This window comes from Bubalus kerabau, chromosome 7, assembly GCF_029407905.1.
Source record: "Bubalus kerabau isolate K-KA32 ecotype Philippines breed swamp buffalo chromosome 7, PCC_UOA_SB_1v2, whole genome shotgun sequence".
Taxonomy (NCBI): Eukaryota; Metazoa; Chordata; class Mammalia; order Artiodactyla; family Bovidae; genus Bubalus; species Bubalus kerabau.
The window spans coordinates 100,689,818-100,712,278 of NC_073630.1; the positions used below are offsets into that span (position 1 = coordinate 100,689,818).

At 43.0% G+C, this 22,461-nt stretch overlaps 1 long non-coding RNA gene across 1 annotated transcript in view; it reads right to left on the minus strand.

Annotated features, from left to right (window-relative positions):
• Positions 1 to 920: 920 nt before the first annotated feature.
• The window catches only part of LOC129658043 (uncharacterized), a 31,027-nt gene continuing 9,486 nt past the window's right edge, over positions 921 to 22,461 (minus strand). The window contains exon 3 of the long non-coding RNA XR_008717238.1: positions 921 to 942. This is a non-coding gene — a long non-coding RNA (uncharacterized LOC129658043). The remainder of the gene's footprint in view (positions 943 to 22,461) is intronic.

The window sequence follows — 22,461 nt, forward strand, 5'->3', positions numbered from 1 at the left end:
GATGGGATGAGATTCACCGAGCCAGCCTTCATGGTTCTTTTCATGGCCTGGCACAAAGTAGACAACCATACACACTTGTCAATTGCTTTAGTTGGCACTGAAAATGAATAAGGTAGAGGAGCAGAATCTCATCTCATCAGGCCAACTTTCCTACCAAAGAACAGCAAAAAAAATACCCAGTGATTGGTGAGAAAATATCTGTGAAGTGCTAGAAATTATTTGAGAAGCATTTGCCACAAATAGCAAATTCCTACTCTGGGGGCTTTGAAATGATTTTCTAAATAGTGATTGGAAATTCAACATTTGCATTTTGCATTGTATACAATGCAAAAGGCAGACAGCTAAGGAAGCCACCAAATGTCATGAAAGACAAGGACATTTAGTGGGTCACAATGAGTGTTCAGCATGCGTGTGTGCTCAGTAATGTCCAGCTCTTTGTGATTCTATGGACTGTAGCCTGCTAGGCTCCTCTGTCCATGAGATTTCCCAGGCAAGAATACTGGAGTGGGTTGCCATTGCCTCCTCCAGGGTCAGGATATTCCTGACCCAGGAACTGAACCTGTGTCCGCTGTGTCTCCTGCATTGGCAGGCAGATTCTTTACTGTTTGAACAGGCTTGAAGGAAGCCTGTTCAGCGCATACTAATTTGAAGGTAGTCCAGACTCCCAAGGTTTTTGCTGTGTCATTCCCTCCTTTCCCATCTCCTGCCTTTACCTAGAGAATTATGTGTGCAATATTATTTTAACCTGAAAAAAAGAAAAGCAAGCCCTTAGTTACACTCTGTAACAGTCCTTTGGCCATAGAACTATGATTTATGGTTAGCAGATGTCAGTGAGCTCATTTTCCCCCAGATGACCCAACTTACCCTAATCAAACATCTTCTTTCCTTTCTTTTCTCCCTGGGGCCTCCAGCTGCCATCTCTCTTACACGGAGTCATTCCTCCTACACAAAGATGACACAGCCCACATTATTTATAACTACCCATTTTTGAAGCACACCTGTGCACCTTGTAAATGGGAATAATGTTCAGGGTGGCCAAGAATTATAGGATTATCAAAACATTTAAAGTAATCTGAAACAGACTTTTAGCTCAGTTAAAACCTTTATAGATAGATGAACTCTTGGTCTATCTAGAGGTTTCCTGAAGAGGTGAAGATACACTGCAAAAATTCTAGAGCTGCTGATCACCTACAGATTAGGCAGAGATTAATTTTTTAGTTGTCAACACTCATTCTTAGAAAAGATGTGACCAAAATGGCCACTTTCATATAATACAGAACAGAGTATAAATTTGAAAAAACTCTTTTAGAAACAATTAGCAATATGTATCAAGAACCTCAAACTGTTCTTATCCTTTGAGTCAGTAATTCTAGAACAGGCTTAAGGATATAAAGCTGAAATCCTGAGAAATGTTTCATGTGAAAGTCGCTCAGTTGTGTGCAACTCTTTGAAACCCCATGGAACAGTTCATGGAATTCTCCAGGCCAGAATACTAGAGTGGGTAGCCTTTCCCTTCTCCAGGGCATCTTGCCAACCCAGGGATCAAACCCAGGTCTCCCGCATTACAGGCAGATTCTTTACCAGCTGAGCCACAAGGGAAGCCCAAGAAAACAGGAGTGGGTAGCCTATCCTTTTTCCAGCAGATCTTCCTGACCCAGGAATCAAACCCGGGTCTCCTGCATGGCAGGCAGATTCTTTATCAACTGAGCTATCAGTGAATATAATTACTATAATATAAAAAAGCAAGACTTATATGTCCAACATCATGGGATTCAGTATATAAATTAAGATAGCACATCAAACAAGTGGAAATTGCAATCACATCTCTCATTATGAAAGAGGGAGAAATGTCAGTTACAAAATAAATTTACTGTCATAGCTGACCAGAAATCCCAAAGGAAATTCAACTGTTCTGTTTGTTTGTTTCTGGGTCTAATGATATAGAGATTTGGTGGAATGAGATATGTCTCACTTCCTTGTCTTTTCTCAAGCCCTATTATAAAGCAGACAACAAATACAAGTTTTCTCATTGCTTTAGTTGGTCACTTAAAATGAAAAAAAGCAGATAAGTAGAATCTCACCAGAGAAAGTCTACTGCTAGGGAAAAAAAAAAAAAAAAAAAACATGATGAGAGATAAAGCCTACATTGAATGGTAGGGAGTCAAGATGAGCACCCATGATCTATTCATTTAATCCAGTGCTTCATTCCTACAAGAACTTAACTCTAGACCCTGTGGCACCACAGTGAAAAATATTACGTCTTGTCAAAACACTGTGAAGGATAACCTCTGCTAGCATTATTTTTTACTTTCATTATTAAAAGATTGCCCTTCCCTTTGAAGTATTAATTGACATTATGGCAGGCTCCCTCCTCTTCAGTTTAGTCTAAGACTCTCAAGATTCTAGGAATGGAGACATGGAGGTGGAGGGGAACCTCCCACTATAGATGATTAAGTAATCCTTAAACTAAAAGGTGGAAAAGCAAGATAAAATGCTAAATAGGAACATGTACGACTTTCTACCACTTTTGGTTTCTACTTTTCATTATGTTCCCCACATTTTCTACATGAAGTAAGTGATGTTTTACAATTTAAAATTTTGAAGAATTTTAAAGGTGAGATATTTTATGAATAATATCATTCTTAGCAGCAAAAGTTTAAATCAGGGGGCTGTCCTTGTTTCAACAAAGTGTTAACTGCTCCCTCTGCCAGTAGTGTGCTGGATAAAAAGAATGAGGAGGTCATGGCCCGTGTTCTCAAAGATGTCACATGCATGTGAAGGAGAAAGAGAGTACCATGCAGTCAAGTGCTGGTCATGGGGGTAAGTCTTGCAACCTAAGAATGTGGGGAGCACAGAAGGCACACAAAGGAGTTATGAGTTCTGTCTGGAATCAGAGTGTGAAAAACAGAGGGCTTCACAGGAAAAGAAACACTCAGCTGAGCTTAGAAGAAAGTCTCCCTTCCCAATTTAGGGGTGAATGATGGAAGAAGACAAGGGAATATGATCAGGCTGGGAACCCATGGAGTTACACAATAATCAAGAAAAAGATGATGCAATGTAAGCCGATGACAGCTCCAGAGAGAATGGCAGGCAGGGAGGATGAAATGATCAAGCCAGAGGTAAATCAGAGGATTTAGGGATGGATTGGCTGTGGGAGGGAAAGATAAGGACTGCAAAGTGACTCCAAGTTCTGTAGTTCAGGAAAGACTAACTAAACTTAGTGCTAGAGTGAGTTAAGGGGGTAGTGAGGCCATTAACTAAGTCAAGAAAATAGGAGAGGGACTTCCCTGGTGGTGCAGTGGTTAGGAATCTGCCTTCCAGTGCAGGGGATATGGGTTTAATCCCTGGTCAGGGAACTAAGATCCCACATGGTGGAGGCCACTAAGCCCATGCACTTCAACTAGAGAGCCCGAGTACCCATGATACATGATAACTATTGAGCCCATGAGCCAAAACTAGAGAATCCTCCATATGAGCAACTAGAGAAAGTCCACGAGCCACAATGAAGAAAGCCATGAACCACAACAAAGATCCAGTGCAGACAAGACTTTTTAAAAAAAAAGAAAAGAAAGGATTGGTTTGGTAGAAAGGGGGCACAGAATATAGGAACTTGCTCTGAACATTTGGAGTTTGAGCTGCCTCTACAACTGATACCACAGAGTAATGTCTAACACAGGGAAAGAAATGTGATGCTGGAGCCCGGGACACAGATCAAGGGAGAGGATTACATCTGGGAGTAGAGGTTATTACTAAGGTAACAGGTAAAGGTAGGAGAAGGGAAATCATGTCCTGACCATTCTCCCTGTTCCAGATCAGCCTTCCCCACTCTCATTCTAACCTGTTCTCCATATCGTAGCCCCAGTGAGCTTCCAAAGTAGGAATCTTACTATTTAACCCTCCAGCTCAGAACTTTCAATGCACCCAATCTCAACAGCAGTCAGAGAAATGTCTTCTGAAAGGACAATGAGATTCTATTTTTTGCCTGGTGGACTGGAAAAAAAATTAAAGATTGATAATATCCACTGCTGGTAAGCACATGGGGAAATGAGCACTCATATATTTCTGATAGGAGTGCAAATTGCTATGATATTTTGGGACATCTATTACCATCTTAAAATCTCATGACTTTCGATCCAGAATTCTCACTTTTAAGAATCTTCTGAAACAAAAGCAAAAATACAAAAGGATAGATGTTCAAAAGTCTTTATTACTGCCTTGTTTGTAAGAGTAAAAACTTAGAAACATCCATATGTAAGAATGTAATATAATGTTCAAACAAATAAATATTAAATAGGAGTATGCAGCTGTTAAAAATTTATAACAATCTCTATATATGTTTGAATCTGGATCTAGAATGATGCTTATGATAGATTAAGTGGTGAAAAAAGACACTACTATGTATAAAATGGATAGCTAATAAGGACCTACTATTTATTACTGGGAATTCTACTCAGTACTCTGTAATGACCTATATGGGAAAAGAATCTTAGAAAGAGTACGTATATGTATATGTATAACTCATTCACTCTGCTGTACAGCAGAAACTAAAACAACACTGTAAATCAACTATACTCCAATAAAAAAAATTTTTAAATGAGCAACTAAGTTCTATACGATAATTCGATTTAAGAGAAAACAAAGAAAAAGAGTGAAGTCACACCGCATATTAGCTAATATGAATATAGGTTTTACTTTTTACCAGGTTTTATTTTAAGTGCATTATGTGCTATTCATTTCATACAACAATCTTCTAAGGTATGTAGAAGATTGCTATCGTTCCCATTTTACAAATAAGGAAGCCAAGGCCAAAACAGATTTACTTGTGCAGGTCACATAGCTAGCAAGTGGTAGGCAGGCTTTACACGTGGGTGTCTGACTGAGAGTCTACACTCTTGACTCTGTACTATTCTATGATACAAGTTATTAGAGAAGGAGGGGATTGGAGATTATTAACTTTTTAAATACCACTGTACTGTTGGACTTATTAAGAAATATGTTACTCCTATAATTTAAAAAAAGCTCAGTAGACACATATGGGGAAAGACACTCTGAAAGCTCCCAACTGTCCATACAGCAAAAGTTCAAAGTTCCTACCTCGGCCTCTTCTTACAAGCAGCGTCATATAGGTTCATTTTCTAAAACACTGGGTAGGTATGTAAGTTCCCTACATACGAATGCGTTCTGTTCTTAGAGCAATTCCTAAGTCCAACAAAATTTGCCTAGGTACTTAACTCACACAATTAACTATATGGCACTGTACTGTAATAGGTTTATAATACTTTCCACAAATAATAACGTAAAAATACACACAAAAAATTAAAGAAAACATTTTTTAATTCTATAGTACGGGACAATTGAAAAGCACAGTAGTCCAGTACACCAGCTGGCATTGAGTCTGGCATCAAGTGAACTGGCAAGAAGAGTTACTGACTGGAGGAGGAAGGGGAGGTGGGAGATGGCAGAGCTGAAGGATTGTCAGTGATAGGAGATGCAGGGCAAGCTGCAATTCCACTTACTCCTGACGTTGATGGAATGCACACTTGCATCTTTGAAAGTTCACATCTTGAAGGTTCATGTGTAGGCAACTTACTGCACAGGCCAAGGTCTAGCCAGCTGATGATCAAACTGCTTGCATGCCTTGGACATTCACTTTATACAAGGCAATGGCAATCCATGTTCATAACAGTCTTGACAAACTTCTCAGGACCTGGTCTTGTGGAGGGAGGAGACATGGGGAGAGAGGAGCTGGGCTTAACCAGTTCACAGTTTATGCTTCAGAACTGGACGGCGCCTCAGAAAGCAGACCCATCATTAGCGAGCGCAAAGCGGGTGCCTTGTCCAGCTGACAGGGAGCAGACTGAGTGCAACAAAGCTCTGGTGCCTTATTTATGTGGCAGCTCCCAGCTGCTGAGGATGAGTCTCCCGTTCGCCGGGAACCCACCGGCCCCTCAGGAGGTTATTCCCAGGCCCTCAGGCCTGCTGGGCTGTGGTCACCTGAAACCAGGGATGCAGAGATGGGACCCAAAACAAATACCCAGAATGCTCTTCCTCAGAGACCACCGGACTAGCCGCCTCCTGGCAGTCAGGGCCAGCCTCAGCTCCACTGTCTCCAGAGATTCCCACCATCAGGAAAAGCAGCCCCTCCCTCTCCTCTCCCCTCCCCCTCACTTGGCATCATTCTTCATCTGAGCACTTATGCCCTCCAGACAGCAGACTCCTTAGCTTCCCTCACCAATGCCACCTTCCTCTAGGGCCTCCATGTAGCCTCTGTAAATGGCACCCACTTGAGTCATGTAAACAGGGGAGCTGGGCCCCTTTAGGAAAACAGAGGTTCATTCAGATGGGAACTTACTTTTCTCCAACAAAGGAGGTGAGCGATGCCTACCCATTAAATAGATGAACGTGCTGACTTCTACCATCGTGTCTCTGTTAAACCCTGGCAGAAGTCTCTCCCAGTTTTCCTGCTCCCCAATTCTGGCTTTCTAAGTTTGGGATATCCATGTATATGGAGAGAGTTCATTACAACAAATTTTTCTTTTTCACTAACAATTCCTAATAATCAATAACTGAAACTGATCAATACTACTACTCTCACTCATGGGCATTGCAATACGGTTCACTTCAATGAGCAAGCGGTAGAATTTTATAACATTCATAACATACAAATACACACAATTTAAGAATATATACATTTACTAAGAATCTTTAGTCAAGTTTTTTTTTTTTTCTATAGAGAGGAGAAGACACTTAAAAATTTAAAGACTTGTAGCTTAAAGAGAGAAGGGAGAATAATGCTAAATCCCTTTCAAGAAAACATGGGTTTCTCCCAGAGGTGACTCTCTTAGCAACAGCTATCCTGGCTACACAGAGACGAGAAGGAATAGCCCTTCAGGCAATTCCTATTAGAGAGAAAGAGAGGCATGTCCTGGGGCACCTGTCATCCTGCGTCTTCAGAAATCTGCAGCCCCAGGTTTTCTTCAGAGTGAATTTCCACCACTTAATGTATTGGCTCCTTAATATACTGGTTTCTTTCTCTTTGGAATTTTCTGTTCATTTTCTGACTAGTAAGGTCCCTGGGGCCCTGAGTTCTGGTGTGGAGTGGCACTGCCCACCACCTTGCCCCACAGAAAGACAGACAGAGGCTTTGTGAGCTTACGGGGAACGACTTCCTCCATGCAGGCAGCATCAACCTAATACTAAGATCTCTGCCTTGAAACCACTCATCACCTGAGATCCTCAAGAAACCGATACCCTGATAGGCATTCAACGAAAGTCAGAAAACGGAGACATACTCTGATCTGGGTTTGGAGGGAGTGCACGTGCAGCCCTGGCAGAACATCCTTGACTGAAGACTGAAAGGCAGTGTCCTGCAGGCCACAGCTGCAGGTGGGCAGCCCCTTTTGTTGAACAGGGAACAAAGAACTGCACAGGCATGCGGCTGATTTATCTGCCTCACCATGTAGAATGTTCCATTCATTCTGGAAGTAGATTGATGGGATAGATAAGCTCTGAAACATTACTTTTACAGGCTCATAAAAATGTCAGCAGCATCACTTCTCTCTTGGTACTCCCTTTGGTGGGCATGCAATACCAGGGGGACCAAGGCCCTGCCTCTGATGTCTGTGTAGGTTGATTAGTTCTGTGGACATAAACTCTACCAATGATGCTGGTCATTGGTGTCATAAATGCTGAGGGAAGGACTAGGGATACGTGCTTGTAAATCCATTACTGCTACCAAAAGATTAGAATGATATAGATAGGTCTCAGTTCAATTCAGTTCAGTCATTCAGTCGTGTTAGACTCTTTGCCACCCCATGGATTCTAGCACATCAGGCTTCCCTGTCCATCATCAGATAGATCTATACATGTTTATATCTATATATGTTTATATCTAGATATATCTATATATGTTTATATCTATAATATATATGCATGTGTATATATGTGTGTGTGTGTGTATATGTGTGTATATGTATGTATGTATGTATGTATATATATATATATATCACTCAGGGCTTCCCCAGTGGCTCAGCTGTAAAGAATCCACCGGCAATGCAAGAGAAGCAGGAGATGTGGGTTCAATCCCTGGGCTGGGAAGACCCGCTGGAGAAAGAAATGGCAACCCCAGTATTCTTGCCTGAAAAATCCCATGGATGGAGGAGACCGGCGGGCTACAGTCCATGGGGTTGCAAAGAGTCGGACATGACTGAGTGACTGAGCACACATGCATATGTATCACTCAGAGCTTGACCTCCTAATGAGAAAAGTCAGATGTATAATCTTTATGCATGAAGGCTGCTGTTGCATAAATTCTGAGGATTGGGCTATCTGGCGACTCTGGATATCAACAATCCAAAATAAAAAGTCAAATTTCCAAGTATTATTAAAAATATTTCGTTTCCTGCTATGTCTGTTTTTTTCATTTGTTTCTTGGTTTCTCTTTGTTTCTTCAGATCCAGCTCAATTTCTCTAGGCTCAGATTTCTCTCCTGAATTCCAGAACCGTAAGCCACAGGCTAATTGAACCTCTCCATCTGCAGATCCCAAAGATGCCTCAGTCTCTAAAATAAATTGTCCCAGCCCACACTCTTTCCCAGCCTCCCCAATCTGCTCGTCCTCTGTGTTCCCCACCACAGTGAAGCCATCATGGGGAGTGGTTTCTAAACAAGAAACCCAGTGTCAACCTTGGGCCCTCCCTTCAATGAACTTCTTACATTCAATCTGTCAAGTATAGTGAAGCAGAGTAGAGGTTAAGTGTTCAAAACCTGCCCCTACCACTTCCTAGCTGTGACTCCATGCCTCAGTTTCTGCATCTGAAAAATACCATCATCATCATAATATCAACCACATAGGGTTGTTGTAAAGATTCAAGGAAATAATGAATGTATTATGCTGAGAACGGGGCCTGACAAATGATGAGTGCTCAGTAAACATTAGTTATTCATAAACTCTTGATTACATCCTTATACACAGCATGTCCTTCACACACAGTTTCTTCTCTGTAACCTCTCTACCATCCTCCACAGACCCCAATCCCCCAAAAACCAGTCTTGTTTTCTTCAACTGTGCTCTGCTGCTGTTCTCACATTGCTGCCACAATGATCTTTTCAGGCTCATCTTTGGGTGGGGAAATTGACTACTGCCTAAGCCCACGCTTAGGGAATGGAGGGTGAGCTTAAAAGTGAGCCACAGGACTTCCCTGGAGGTACAGTGGATGAGCATCTGTCTGTCAATGCAGGGGTCATGGTTTGATCCCTGGTCCAGGAAGTTTCCACATGCAACTAAGCCCATGCACCACCACCATGGAGTCTATTCTCCAGAGCCCATGAGCCACAACCATTGAGCCTGCATGCAGCAACTACTAAAGCCCAAGTGCTCTGAAGACTGTGCTCTGCAACAAGAGAAGTCGCCACAGTGAGAGGCCCTCTCTGCAACTAGAGAGTAACCCCTGCTCATCACAACTAGAGACAGCCCACGTGCAGCAAGCAAGACCCAGAATTGAAAAAAATAACTCCCTCTATAAAACAAGAGCGAGCCCCAAAAGCTTCATCTTTCTCCTTTTTTCCCTGAATATCATTAAAATTCAATTTTGACAACTCTATCTTAAATTATATCCCAAGGGGTCCACAGAATACACCAACAGCACAGCCTTCCTTCAAGTGCACGTACCTAGTGCAGCCCTTATACTGGGGGGCTGCCAGGTACTAAATGATGAACTAGTTGAGTTCAGTTCAGTTGCTCAGTCTTGTCTGACTCTTTGCAACCCCATGAATCGCAGCACGCCAGGCCTCCCTGTCCATCACCAACTCCCGGAGCTCACTCAGACTCACGTCCATCGAGTCAGTGATGCTATCCAGCCATCTCATCCTCTGTCGTCCCCTTCTCCTCCTGCCCCCAATCCCTCCCAGCATCAGAGTCTTTTCCAATGAGTCAACTCTTCACATGAGGTGGCCAAAGCACTGGAGTTTCAGCTTTAGCATCATTCCTTCCAAAGAAATCCCAGGGCTGATCTCCTTCAGAATGGACTGGTTGGATCTCTTTGCAGTCCAAGGGACCCTCAAGAGTCTTCTCCAACACCACAGTTCAAAAGCATCAATTCTTCGGCGCTCACCCTTCTTCACAGTCCCGCTCTCACATTCATATATGAACTAGTTGAGAGCAGAGTCTAAATCATTTATCTTTGTACTCCCCCAGCATAGCCTAATGTCTGACCACAGCAGGTCTTCAAAAAGTGCTCGTAAAAGTGTTAGTCAAGTCTTTGCCACCCCATGGACTGTAGCCCACCAGGCTCCTCTGTCCATGGAGTCCTCCAGGCAAGAATACTGGAGTGGGCAGCCATTCCCTTCCCCAGGGAATCTTCCTGACCCAGGCATCAAACCCAGGTCTCCTGCATTGCAGGCAGATTATTTGCCATCTGAGCTACCAGGGAAGCCCCAGTTGAATGGCCACTACTGTGTAGGTCCAGGCCAACTCACCAATATTTGACAACAGAGTAAGTCAGGCATCTAGGACAAAGGTGAAACCAGAAGCATTCTGGTTCCTAAACCCTCAGTATACTAGCTCATTCACATGTGTACCTGTGGAAGGACACTAATAATAGGATCTGCCTTGTAAACAATAGGTCATATTACCTGCTCCTTCCATCAGTGTTACAACATCCTAACCAGGAAGACTAGAGGAGGGTTTGCTACAGTCTAGCAGTGAAAAGATTCTGAAAGCTGAGGATAGCAGCCAATGCATTTACCCATCCACTCAAATATTTGTTGAGTACCTAAGATGTGCCTGGGACCATGCTCATGTTCACAGGGCCCCAGGACTTGTTCACTATAAACTCACTCCCTGGGGGCTCTTTATGTCCCGAGGGAAGGTATGGATTAAGGTTCACCATTTGGAAACTCAGATGCCTCTCGATAAAGAAATCAGTTTTCTTTAAAGGCAATTTTTCATGGTTATTTCTTCTGACAGTTTGTTGATGATAATATGTCCCTTTCAGCTCATGTAGTGTTTCATATCTGAACAGTCTGACTTTTCTCCTTTAGTCCCACAAAGATACACTCGAATCTTTGTGAGCACCACAACTAGGTAATTAAGAAAAATGGAGTGTCAGACACCACAGAAAACGTTTCCACCTTTGGAGAGAAACCAGCTTGCTCTCTGTCCTGGAATATCAGGTGTTTAAGTGAATAAAGCTCCAGTTTATGTTCTAGGTCCTCAGCTATCATTGACTTGTGTGAACTTTGATGGATTGAATGTCTCCTCTGGGCCTCAGGTCCCTTCTTTTAAATAGGTCATTGATATTTCCACCCCAGGGCTATGATAAGACTCAGGTTCAATCCCTGAGTGAGGAAGATCCCCTGGAGAAGGAAATGGTAACCCACTGCAGTATTCTTGCCTGGAAAATCCCATGGACAGAAGAGCCCGGTGGGCTCTAGGCCATGGGGTCGCAAAAAGTTGGACACGACTTAGCAACTAAACCACAACATCTGCTCTTTTAAGACTGATCACCAGCAGCAGAGAGAAGATTTGGGCCTCGGTGTAGAAATGCCTAGGAGTTTGAATGGACCTAAAGACTGTGGAAGAAAAATGGCTTTTTTTTCTTTCTTTTTAAATTAACTTGTATTGGACTATAGTTGGTTTACAATGTTGTGTTAATTTCTGCCTTACAGCAGAGTGAATCAGTTACATATATACATATATCCACTCTTTTTAAGATTCTTTTCCCATATAGGTCATTACAGAGTATTGAGTAGTGTTTCCTGTGCTCTACGTACATGCTCAGTGGCTCAGTCATGTCCAACTCTTTGCCACCCCATGGACTGTGGCTCTCCAGGCTCCTCTGTCCATGCGATTCTCTAGACAAGAATATTAGAGTGGGTTGCCATTTTCTCTTCCAGGGGATCTTCCTGACCCAGGGATCGACACACATCTTCTGTGGCTCCTGCACTGGCAGGTAGATTCTTTACCATTGGGCCATCTGGGAAGCCCCTCCTGTGCTTTACAGTAGGTCCTTATTAGTTATCTATTTTATACATAGTAGTGTGTATATCTCAATCCCAAAATGTTTTTTTTTTTTTCAAGATCTCTTGGTTTTCTGCAGGGAAGGAAAGATTCTCCTCTTCTCTTCTTGCATGCATCTTTCTCGTCCCAAATTCTTTGATCTAAAACACTTGGAGTAACCCCCCCACCACACCCACATATATTCAATTATTATTCATTCACTGCCTCAAGTATTTTGCCATGGAATGGCAGCATCCATGGAGCTCCTATACTCCACAGAGGCTCACCGGCTATTTCATGGCAGTTTTGAAGAGTTGTCACGCTCGACAATGAGTTTCATAGTCCTCTTTTACAAGTGTTCAAATTTTTTGATGTTTTCTATAATACAAGAGATTTTGAACCCTGGAAGGTATCTAGAAGATACTTTTTCAAAACAATAAATCTACTAATTAACTTTCCAAAGATTTCTCTTTTTTCTTTTCAATCTGCCCCTCCACAAGAGAGTACTATTTTAGCAATGAATTTAAAAGTTGTTTTTTTAAAAAAGAGAACATTTTGAAAACAGATATCTAGAAATATTTCCATGATTACATGGTTTTGTTGTCTGAAAACACCATGTCCCACCTAAAATATTCTTTTATCTTATCTTTTTAAAGACTTGCATCTACTTTCAAATTTTCCCAATAAAGACATTCAGTAGGGTTGGAAACTGTTTGTTAGGTGAATGCAAGATGAACCTATTTGTTAAAAGTTCAGGAACTTGACATCATCTGATTAGTTTAGAAGAGCACTGATTGACAAGGTTAACATGGAAAGTATGACCTGAATGGTATTAAAAACTCATCGGTTCTAGGTTCATCCTAGAGCCTATTATACAAAGTGAAGTAAGTCAGAAAGACAAATATCATACATTAATGCATATATATATATATATGAAGGATGGTACTGATGAACCTATCTACATGGCAGCATTGGAAATGCAGACTTAGAGAACAGGCTTTTGGACATAATGGAGCAGGGAGAAAGTGGGATAATTTGAGAGAGTAGCATGGAAACATACACTACCATATGCAAAATAGATGGCCAGTGGACATTTGCTGTATGACAAAGGGAACCCAAAGTCAGTGCTCTGTGACAATCTAGAAGGGGTGGGACAGTGAAGGAGATAAAAGGGAGGTTTAAGAGGGAGGGGACACATGTGTACCTGTGGCTAATTCACATTGATGTATGGGAGAAACCATCACAATACTGCAAAGTAAGTATCTTCCAATTAAAAATAAAAAACTTTAAAAAATCATTTATAAAATTAGTAAACGGGATTGGATAATAAAAGAATGTCCTGATTTAGTAAGCACAGTCAAAGAAGTATTTCTTTCTTTTGGATTTGCATATCCTTGTGAGGTATTTTTTTCAGGTACAATAGCCATTAGAATAATGGTTATATCGAAATAAACTCAACTTTGAACCAGATCTTTAACAGAATATTAACAAAGATCTTTAATAAAGTGTTAAAGCCAAAATTTTAAACTAAGGGAGCATATCCAATCACATTGCCTTCACTAAAATATAATTCTTAGTAGGAATATAATTCTTAGTAGGAATAAAAGATTTTTATATTAGTAATACAAAATTACTTATACCATTTATTTCCTTTGTTAACAGTTCATTTTTACTTTTTATTTTGTGTATCATATAATGTATATAATATATTGGCAGAGTATTATGTGCAAATATTTATGAGTACACATATTTTATATATGTTTTGCTGATAGGTATAAAAACAAAAAAAATTGAGACTGCTGCTTGTATTAGTTTTCTGTGGCTTTCTAACAAATTACCCCAGCTTGGTGACATAAACAACGGAAATTTATTCTCATTCTTCTGGAAGCCAGAAATCCAAAAGCAGCATCACCAACGGAAATCAGGGTATCAGCTGGGATTTGACGGGACATCTGGTGAAACTGAAGATATGCCATTCTTATGGATCAATCAAAGAAAGTTCAATTCTGGAAAAGGGTCTCTATGTATTTGACTTAAATATGAACTAAAAGCAAGGACAAATTAAACGTAAGAACTGTTTCATTGAGAACAGTGAACAATGAAGTACCCACTATATGTATGTGTGTATATATGTACACACACACCACACACACACACACACACACACACATATATACACACACACAAATATAGTGGGTTGTTGTTGTTTAGTCACTAAGTCGTTTCTGACTCTCTTGCAACCCCATGGACTGTAGCCCGAATGTATGTATATATGTATGTATGTACATATATATGTGTATATATATGTATGTATATACAATTATAGTGGGTTGTTGTTTAGTCACTATGTTATGTTCGACTCTTTTGTGATCCCATGGACTATAGCCCACCAGGCTCCTTTGTCCATGGGATTTTCCAGGTAACATATGTGATTGCTTGAAAAAACAAATAAACAAATACTCACCATAGATATACAGTCAATAAAATTAAGTGATGGAAAATGGGTGTAATGTGAACTCCTCAGGTCTGACCCATAAACAACTCCAGTACATAATACTAACCCTCCTGTCATCACCAGCAGAATGGACAAGTCACTGAAGTTCTACAAGGAGGTGGAGCCACAAGATGGAAGGACCCTGAGCTTCTGAATGGAGCATGTCCCCACCCCTCCCATCTGAATAAGAAACACGCATTTTTGCTTTGTGAAGGTACTGAAATGTGGGAGTCGTTTTGTACAGCAGCAAGCCTTCCCTGACTAGTGAGTGTTACTATTCACAAGGTGAAAGTTGAGAGAAAGTAAGGGATGTGAGCCAAATTACATGTATTAACATGTGTTTAAGTGTCACACTGATAAAAATGAGACACCTGGAGATAGCAATAGAATAATGTCTGTTGGCCTTGAAAATCAGTCATGGTCTTATCTGCATTGATGCTTCAACAGAAATAAGCACTGGTTGCTAGGACAAGTGAGAAGAGAGAAACTCGAATCTGAGGCCTCAGGGTGACATGAAATTAACATATGGCATGATAAATACAATTTTTAGAAGAATCATAGTATATTGGAAAAGCATCTTAAAACACTGACTCACTTACCCACTGGAGCTTCCCCGATTGCTCAGTGGTGAAGAATCTGCCTGCAATCCAGGAGATGCAGGAGACGTGGGTTTGTTCCCTGGGTCAGGAGGATCCCTGAGCAGGAAATGGCAACCCGTGCCATTTTTCTTGCCTTAAAAATCCCATGGAAAGAGAAGCCTGGTAGGATACAGTCCATGGGGGTCGCAAAAAGTCAGACACTACCGAGTGATTGAGCACACTTAACCAAACCTGAAAGAAATTTAGCTGTTCGGACCATAAAAATCATAATTCACAAGCAATTATTCACTTGATTATCGACTGTGATTTCAGAACCGCCAGACATCAGAGGAAAGACAGCAGCTTCTACACTTCTGGCCGAGAAAATCAGAGTCTCTCTTTCACTCATGCTGTCCCACCTTTTCTTGCATGCGAAAACAGAGAACTCAATACCGCATGTGCCAGGTCCCTGTGGCAAACACAGACCAAAGCTGAGTGTGCGGACACGGGCGGAGAAGTATGTAGCTGACATCTTAGCAGTATTACAAAGCATGAGGCGCTGTCACGACCCTGAGGCTACGTGATGATTCTCCTGCTGCATTTCAGGGGATGCGGACAAGGCGGGGGGTGGGGGTGGAGCGGGGACAACCAGTGGTCAAGCCCTCATCCATGATCAGGCCTCCTAGTTCCTTCCTCCTGTAAAAATCACTTGCTGATGAATCATCCAGAGCCAAATACCCAGGTCTCTATTTCCAGAAATGAAAATCAATATCCCTGTCAATGAGTTTATTCTCTTTCCAGGGCTGGTGAACCTAGGTATTCCCGATTCTTCTCACAGCTTCATCGCCCCTTGCCTTCCCAACCCCCACACAACTGTTTCTCTTTGTCTCTGTCCCATACAAAGAGAAAGAAGCTACTTCTTAAATTTCAGCCGCTATTATGTGAACATCTGTGAGCAAATAAACTGTGAATGCGGTTTCCATCTCTTTCCCTGCTTGGGACCCCACATTTCACTGCCAACCCATTGAGGCCCAGTGCACCTGGCTGAGATGAGTCGGTGCTCAGCGGGGTGGCTTTAAATCCATAAATGATTCAAAAGCAATAAACAAGGATTTCAACTCTGTGATGGAGACAGGAGACTGTATGGAGGAGATGATCACCTTAGGCCACAATTTAGGAAATTATTTTACAATCTCAAAAGAGCTGATAACCCAGGGATGAAATAAATTTTTCCTTAGAACAATCCCTGTCATTTTCTCTTTTGATTCCATGTTAGTTATCATCAATAGTGCTACAGGAACTAAACCAGCACGATACACTGAAAATTCTGCTAAGCATTGTAAGTATAAGCAAATATAAAGTTTCAAATACAATAGCATCTTTGTCCAAGGAAATGCATTTCAAATAATCTGAATAACTTGGATGTTTAGGGGAAGTTATTTTCCATGGTAGCTCCCAGGGCTTTGCTGCACAAACTGAGGAGCTATAGAGGGACGGGGGACACCAGGAGCTGTTGGGATCATGCCCTCTTTTCTTTGTTTTAAATGTGGGGATCGTCAGGCTGAAGCAAAAAATAAGTCATCCTGTAGGCTTATAGAGTTAGTGAAACTCACTCCCTTGCATTTCAGGATGCTAAAACAGGCCTAAAAAAGAGACATATGGTGGGACTTCCCTGGTGGTTCAGTGATTAAGAATCTGCCTTCCAATGCAGGGAACTCAGATTTGATCCCTGGTTTAGGAAATAGGACCCCACCTGCCATGGAGCAACTAAGCCAGAGCACTGCAACTAAGACCCGACACAGACAAAATGAATAAATTAAAAAAAAATTTTTTTTTTTTTAATGAGAAACAAAGGGCTTTGGATCAGGCAGTACAAATAACCTGTTTGGTCAGCATCAGGTAGCAGCCTTTGGGGTCAGATTCCAACTAATCAATTTCTTTCCCAGGTGGCGCAGTGGTAAAGAATCTACCTGCCAATGCAGGAGATGTAAGAGACACAGGTTTGATCCCTGGGTCAGGAAGATCCCCTGGAGAAGGAAATGGCAACCCACTCCAGTATTCTTGCCTGGGAAATCTCATGGACAGAGGAGTCTGGTGGGCTACAATCCATGGGGTCACAAAGAGTAAGACACGACTGAGTGACTAGGCATGCATTTATTTTAAAGCTTCCTATAAAAGTACTTTATCTCTCAAAATAAAGAGTGAACCTCCCAATTTATTCTTCTTTGTATGTAGAGCATCCAAAGGTTCTCGAGCCATCTTGGACCCAGAAGCATACAGGATTCAGCAGGAGAAGGTGAGACTGGGACTTTGAATACCAACTCTGCTTTCAGGCAGCCCTCTCCTAGTAAGAGTTACCTTTCTTCTGGTTCCCTGTGGATGGTCTGTTCACAAATGTGAGAGGTCACAGTCTCCACCTGAGTACACACAGAAGTTACAAACCCTTGGGAGACGCTTTACACGTAATTCCTACTGGGTAATGACGGTATTGTTCATCAGTTCAATTGTTCATTTGTTCTTTCCAGCATTCATTTATTAAACACATAGACATTCCACTCCACACCAAGACTACTCTTTGTGCTGAAGATACATCTGTGAACACATGCCAACCTTGTTCTCATGATGCCTGAATTTTAGTAAGAGAAATAGAGAGTGCTAAATGAGCCAACAGGACGATACCACAGGGGGAAGGGAGTGGGGTGGCTTGGGAGGTTGGGATTGACATACATACACTCCTATGCATAAAATAGATGACTAATGAGAACTGACTGTATGGCACAGGGAACTCTACTCACTGCCCCGTGGTGACCTAGATGGGAAGGAATCCAAAGCAGAGTGGACATATGTATATGTGTGGTTCACTGACTTTGCTGTACAACAGAAACTAACACAGCACTGTAAAGCAACTATACTCCAATAAAAAAAAAAAGCACACACATCACACACATACCCCCAAAACCCCCCAAAGGAGGCAATAAAGTAATTGCTGATTGTACATATAAAGATAGTAAACAGAATGCAGACATAAAAAGTAACAGGGAAGACTTATATCAGATGGAGCGTTCGGGGAAAGGTCTCTCTGACATTTAAGGTGGCATTTAAGTGTTTAAGACTTGAGGCAAGAGAAGGAGCCAACTCCGCAAAAGCCAGGAGAAGAGCATTCCAGACCGTCAGAAAACCATGCTCCAAGGCCCTGAGGCAGCAGAGCACTGAGCAAAGGCCAGCAGGCCCGGAGCAAGACTGGAGACGAGACGAGAGCCTGGACCTGCAGGAGGCAAGGAGTCCCAGTCAGGCACGCACATCATATTTTAAGGCTGTGGGGAGACTGAAAAGTTTTAAGCGAGAAAATGACACAATCTGATTTATGTTTTCAAAAGCTCTCTCTAGCTGCTGTGTGGAAAATGGATTGGACAGGGTAAGAGTGGAAGGATGTTACGCTAAGATGCAAGGTAAGTTAAAACAGGGTCTGTGCGGCCAAAGAGTTCACATCCGATGTGAGTGGAAGGCAGGAGAGTGAATGATCGCCACGTGGTATCGGCGCGCGAGGCACCAAGGAGGAAAGGTTGGGTTTGATCCTGTCACCTATCAAGTTGGGCCATGTTAAAATAAAGTCAGACGGATGTAGATGACATTGTGTGTGTGTGTAAACAGTTGCTTCAGTCATGTCTCTTTGCAACCCCATGGATCGTAGCCCCTCTGTCCATAGGATTTTCCTGCCAAGAATACTGGAGTGGGTTGCCATGTCCTCCTCCAGGGAATCTTCCCAACCCAGGGATCAAACTCGAGTCTCCTGTGTCTCTTGCATTGCAGGTGGATTCTTTACCTGCTAAGCCAACAGGGAAGCCCCTAGATGACATTACTTTGTAGAATTAAGACACCTTATTCATGCAAAAACTACTGAGCATGTTATTAGAAACTACTCTATGTATAGAAGAACAGGACATTTGTCCAGTGATCCCCAACTTGGAAAAAGAGGTTGCTTCTAGTTTCTTTGGAAATCTTTGGTTTGGAACAGGTGCGTGCTCTTCTGAAAAACTGAAGCATCCGGGTTTTTTTCTGTGTTTCAAACTTTCAGCCAAATCCTTCTATGGGTGATAACTACCGAAAAACTGCTTCCAGAAGACACAAGAGGATTCACCTCTCAGGTGTGTGTCGGACCTAGGAGTTCAGTAAAGATGACTGAAGTCATTTTCTTTTTTTTCACCATGGAGTGTGCTCTTTTATCTTTGCTAAAGTAGGGCAGGGAGGGGAGGGTAGGTTTTGGTGCTGTTGTGTAAGACAAGACACCAGGCAGGTGCACAGCACTGGCCACTGAGCAGGCACGTAGGTGCCAGGAATGGCAGATGGAGCGACGGTGACCTAGCAGTCATCCCACGATGGAGGCAAAAATCTAAAGTCACTTCTATTAAGGAGTCAACAGCAGTGTAGCTTCTGGTTGGTCCAAGTGAGCAGTGAGGCTCTGCGTGGGATGAGACCAGAGTTGGGAGATGAGGAGGGGGGCTGTGGGAACTGGGAGAAAGGGACAAAATGAGGAATTAGGAAGCAAGGATGCCTACTTTCTTCCCCTCCCCCTTCCCCTCTCCCCTATTGTAGCAAGGAGACTGACTCTGGATGCAGCAAAAGGACCTAGCAGCAAACAGGGGTGGGCAAGGTGGCAGGATGAGGCTTCCCCCTCCTTCCTTCCTAATCCTTACTACCTGGCACTGGACACATGGTGACCAGCAGGAGTGGACCCAGCGTGGAAGTCCCATTCTGGGTGTCACCGCCTATGCACAAAGCCAGTTTGGCTACTTACTCACTGGAGAGGCTCCAGTTAGCAACCTCTCTGATCTCTAGTTGCCTCACCATTAAGTGAAGACAGCATACCTTCTTTGGATGGTTTTGAAGATCAAACAGGAGATGAGCTGACTCTACATTTACTCTCTCTTATCTTCCTTACCCCACTTGAGAATCTGTACTGGTCTCTCTAGTGCCTAGAAATCAATCCTCATGACACAGGGGGAAAAAAAAAAAAAAAACTCAGTTGGAAATGGAGAGGACGTATGTGCTGCCTGCTGGGTGGACAGCAGTTACATAGAAGGGAGAACCAGGTTTAATTAGATGTTCTTAAGTCGAATGTTACTCGTTGTGTTCAAAAACCACATATATGCCCCCAGCTCTCCAACCATTGTTCTGACATTTGGATCTGTTGATTCAGTTCCTCCCAAAGTAATTTCTATGACCTAGTTTTCTTACCTCTGGTAAAGGATGAACAGATATTCCTACCTTTGCAGATTTCCTTTCACTTTGCAGTGACATTTTAAAAACTCCTCACTATTAATAGTTTTTATAATGGGCATCAATATAAATCCTACTTGAAGAACTCTCTTCCTGCAAGTTCATTTGATTAACCACCACTCTTCTCATATTCATTATGCCAGTGACTGCAGTAAGTTACAAAGAAACACAGCACATGATTGGAATCCTGTAGCTGGAAAAGAATTTTTCTACCTATAGTGCAATTAGGCACATATCTTTCAGAGGTTTCCAGGGACCTCAAAGTATTTCCATGGCTCTTTATCTTCAGTTCTCCTGGGATGCATAATCCTCAATTAACTGTTCAATCTCACTGAAGTCATGTTCTAAACTTGGAAATGTTTATTCCCTTTCCTCTGTTAACAAGGCAGCCTAGTGCAGTGGTTAAGAGGGTGGGGTTACAAGTTGGACTGTAGAAGTTTGAGTTTTGATGCCACCATTTAAAATGACCCTGGGCAGGTTACTAGCTCTAGAAAATAAAGACTCAATTTAAGAATAAAAAAATTAATTAACACATGGAAAATGTTTAGAATGATGCCTTGACACCTAATAAGCTCCCAATAAATGCTAGCTATTATTACTGGAAGGACTGATGCTGAAGCTGAAGCTCCAATACTTTGGCCACCTGATGCAAAGAGCTGACTCACTGGAAAAGAGCCTGATGTTGGGAAAGATGCAAGGAAAAAGAAGAAGAAGATTACAGAGGATGAGAGGGATAGAGAACATCACCAACTCAATGGACATAAATTTGAGCAAACTCTGTGTGAAGGACAGGGAAGCCTGGTGAGCTGCAGTCCATGGGGCTGCAAAGAGTCGGGTATGATTTAGGGACTGAACAACAATTATTAGACAATAAGGTGAAAAGCTGCGTGTTTCCCTCCCAGTAACAGCTGCACAAAGCACAAGAAAACACCGTCCATGGTCCTCTGCCAAAAATCTTGACTGATAAATGGTGCTTATTTTGCATGCTTGATTCAAAATGAAATGTAAACGTCTTTTTGTAAGTATCCCAGACAAGAATCTGAGCAAGGTGGGCTTTGGACAGCAGGACAGCCCAGCTCTGGGCTCTCACCTTCTGCCCTGGCTACGAGTTCGAGAATGGCAGGCCAAGGTGTGCTGGGAGCCCGGCCTCCCTGAGTGACAGCTGGTGCTGTCAAAAGTCGTTACCGCTGGTGTGCACAGACCTTCTGGCAAAGCCGGGCAGAACAGAAGAGCTGCAGTCTCCCTGCCCACCTGTCAGCCTGGGCCGAGAACAGCGGCGAAATTTGCTCTTTTCTTCCTTCAAAGGCTTCCAGCGAGCTGCAGCGCCTTCATTAATGCCCGTCTCTTCAATCCCAGCCGGCCCCCTCGCCCTCCCCGAACACACACCCCGCAACCTATTCTTCCAAGAAGGGGATTAGCCCAATTAATCTCTGGACAAATGTCAAGGAGTCCGGGGGAGGGGCCACCTTTCAAGTGCCGCCTCCCTGAGCGCAAATGAGACCAGACGCGACGGCACACGGGGGAGGCGGAGCAGCTGCCTGCCAACACAATGGCACCGGGTCGCTTCATCTCGGGCCGAGCCACCCTGGGGCTCGCTTTCTCGCCAGCCCGTGTCCTCACAGACCACAGCCCTCCTCCCACCATCTGGGATGTAAGCTGTGACGGGGAAGGAGCTGCGGGATGAGAAGCTGTTTGTGAGACAGGCGCTGTCCCCTCTCCTCTCCGGAGCGCCCTCCACCTCGCCCCCTACACTCCCGCATCCCAGGCTGCTCTCCCATACCCGACCCCCAGCTCGGCACTCACCTCCAAAGCCTGGTTGGAAAACCAAAGGCCTAGGTTCAAAGGAAAGGGCATGGAGGAGATAAAAAAAGCCACTGTGGGGGGGGGGGGGTGTGGGGAGCTGGCAGGATGGGAGCAAATTCTCATCATACAGATATAGATATGCCTATAGATATAGACGGGCTTCCCTGGTGGCTCAGACCATAAACAATCTGCCTGCAGTGCAGGAGACCTGGGTTCAATCCCTGCGTGGGGAAGATCCCCTGGAGGAGGAAATGGCAACCCACTCCAGTATTCTTGCCTGAAAAATCCCATGGAAGAAAGAGCCTGGCGGGCT